Here is a 3,293-nt window from a genome sequence, read left to right as displayed (position 1 = left end):
ATAGATAGATAGATAGATAGATAGATAGATAGATAGATAGATAGATAGATAGCTATAGTAGTACTTTCTATTAGCTCACCAAAAAGAAAGTTTGTGCTTATATCATTTAAACAGTTTCTTCTGCCTTGTCTCAGTTGCTCTGCAGACAAACCTTCTGCCAAGCCATAAGACAAATAATCCAGAGTGTAACAACCAATGCAGGGCTTCTTCCCAGAAGAAAGCTCCCTAGCTTGGCCTTTATAGGCAGGATTTCTACCAGCCTTCTGGACTTCCGAGCTCTGACCAGAATCTCCCAAACAGTCCAGCCAAAGTTGATCCAGCACTTCTGTTATAGGAAACATCTCCAAACCTTCACTGTCTCTTCCCATAAGCCATTCCCAACAGCTTGTAATCCACATGGTCAGCTTTAGCCACAGTAATGACCCCATTCTTGTTTCCAACTTCTGTCTCAGTTACTCTTCTCTCACTGGGCCAAATACCCAACACCCACAATGGAGGAGGGAAAGGCTTATTTAGCTCATAGTTACTGGATGTTTCAGTCCATAGTTAGCTGGCTTCAAGGCAGAACAAACTTCCACACTGGGAGTAGTACTCACACCCATAATCCCAGTGAAATGAGTTAATCACAAACTCTAGCAGTCTGAGCTATGACTGCATGAGGCTTTTCGGGAGACAACTAGACACAAACCATAACATGCCTGTATGTTTCAGTTTGAGCAACTATTTTGAAGATAACAATAAGCAATAATTAACTGTTTTTACTCTCCTACTCTCTTATTGTAAAAATATGTATCATCGCTTCTATTGTTTTATCTTTAAAATAAAAAACTCCCCCAAACAAAACAAAAATAAGAAACTGAGGAGCCCCTTGAAATAGCCCCCATAGGGACTTGGAAAGTATATAGACAGCAGTTTGAGTCACCTCCCCAGAAAACACAATAGTAGCTGTTCCCAGCATCAGCAAAGGGCGGAGGAAGGTGGAAGTGCGCATGAAGCAGGAGTGACGAGTTTTGCTTTGTATCACTGTGAGGTGGGTGTGTGGCACTGCTGTGCACTGTGCATGGCTTGGTGTACATCACAGATGCACGTGCTGGTGGCACTGATCACTACGTTTCCTGATATAATCATCCCTGGCATTCCATTGAGGAGACATTGTGGTTATCCTTCAGAGAATACTGGAACTCTTTTCACCAAAAATAAATGCAATGAAGGTCGTGCGGCAGAGATACCTGTGTACACCCATGGCGTTATAGTACTCCGCTTCCCATTGACTTCTGTGAAAGTACAAACAGTAAGTGCAAGCATGCACTAGGAGGGGCAGCGGAGAAAGCGCGTGCCCCTTGCTGTGGCGCCTCTCCCACTCTGGCCACATTCAGACAGTGCCTGCATCCCTCCCCAAGTGGCTGCAGCGCGTTCAGGCCTGCCGGCTTCCTGGGCTCCTAATTTCATAGTTCTGCTTCAGCCCCTGGCTGCATCAGACCAAAGGTGATCATGGCCTCCCACTCCTTAAAGCCCAGACAACCTCACCACCTTCTGTGGATTTCTTGATCTGCTCAAAGTCTGTGAAGTTGTTATAAAAAATTATATTCTCTTTATGTAGATCATTCTCAAAGTCCCCTCTGTATGCTGGTCCTAGAACAGACACAAAAGTCTTCACAATGTTTTCCAATTCTTATAATATTTAAAGTTTCCATGAGCAGGATATAATTTTCATACTTTATGGATATAAAATACAATGAAATTTTAGCAATTTATATTCCACAATTTAATTAATTCTATGCCCCTGCCTACTGATTGTAAAGTGACAGCCGGTATAGTGCTGCAGCTAAACAGGGTGTTCCTTTGCACATATATAGTATTTAGATTTATTTTATACTGGGACAGGAAAATTAATAACCTTATAAAAAGGGATACGCTTTTAAAAGGAGGAATATGTATGCATAATTGTTGCTAAGTTGTTAGAGAGCATTTATCATTTAGCTAAATAAATAGCAGCACAAAGCTTTGGAAAGCACAAATGTGACTTTCACACTCCACAAGTCACGGTCATGTTTTTCTTACTCCTTTTCACTGCATGTCACGGAAACTTGTACTATCTCCCTTGTGACCTCGTGGAGGAGAGAAAGCATGTCTCTTTGTCATCTAAAACATTTTATCCATTTCAAAATAGCCTCCACGACACCCTAGCTATTTTAAGCTCTCCATTGTTTGTCCGAAATAGATTGTGCCCGCAGAGTGCATGTTCTGAAAGTTGCTCGCTTGGTGTGCTCATTCCTTCATGTCAGCTTTCCACATAGCAATTTCTTACATTTTCTAAACATCCTTTGCACAAGCAGGTCACGTGAGTGATGCTCTGTAAGTGTGTGGTTTGGGGCTAAGAACTGTGAAAGTTAGAGCTTGGTCTGGGTGAGCAGCTGGCGTGTGTGCAGTGAGGACTGTCGCTGCTACGTGGGGTCTGTCGAGTTCACAGAGCAATGAGGAATGGACAGCGGGCCTGGGGACCACCGGTTTTCTGTTAGACTCAGTGGCAAACCTGGCTCGCTCATGGACAGGGCCCCCCTGAGGTGGATCTTTGAAATCAGACTCATTAAGTGACAGAACTGGTTTCTATTTCCTAACCGTTGTCTCGCTCTGGCCTGTTTTCTACACTGCCAGTAGAAATAATATCCTATAAATCAAATATAATGATGCTGCTCATTTGTACCCTGTCAGCTGCATTTAAATCATTTTGAAGGCTTCCTAGTGCCAGGATTCTTGGGCTCCCTTGAAATCTTCTCAACCCAATTCATTTGTATACCACAGGATACAAAATCAGGCCATGGGCAAAATATAAGCACATTTTCTTCCAGATCATAATGCACATGGCCTTCTGCCCAGCTCCCAGCGGAGTCTTGTTTCTAGCCAAAGCGCCCCTGGCCTGGCTTCACCGCTGGCGTATCTATGAGCATGATGGTCTCTTAGGCTATGAATAGAGTCTTCCATCAAGCTTGGTCCTGGGATTCTTGGGCTCACTAGATTGTACCTTATAACCTTTTCAGTTCCTCTCATGAACAGCTTCTAAAGTCTCGTGGAGCACATGGTCAGCTGGTGACATCGTGAGCAACCAAGGCATGGCCACACTCTAGAGCAAAATCCTTCCTAGTCATCTCTGCCTTACTGATGCACAGTAACTGGCACCTTTAAGTAACAAAGGAGAGCTGTATTTTGGTTCATGGTTTGCAGATTTAGGCTCGTGGGCTGGGTCCAAGGTATAGCGGCGAAGTAAGAATCTAGAAGTGGAAAGCTGTGCACGT

At 43.7% G+C, this 3,293-nt stretch overlaps 1 pseudogene; it reads right to left on the bottom strand.

The window, feature by feature from the left end:
• The window catches only part of LOC101560271, a 10,846-nt pseudogene extending 9,603 nt beyond the window's left edge, over window positions 1–1,243 (bottom strand).
• Window positions 1,244–3,293: the final 2,050 nt, after the last annotated feature.

Source organism: Octodon degus, unplaced genomic scaffold (assembly GCF_000260255.1).
Source record: "Octodon degus isolate 3935 unplaced genomic scaffold, OctDeg1.0 scaffold00012, whole genome shotgun sequence".
In the NCBI taxonomy this organism is placed as follows: Eukaryota; Metazoa; Chordata; class Mammalia; order Rodentia; family Octodontidae; genus Octodon; species Octodon degus.
Note: the sequence above shows the minus strand (reverse complement) of the source record. Positions and strands in the feature narration are given on the sequence as shown.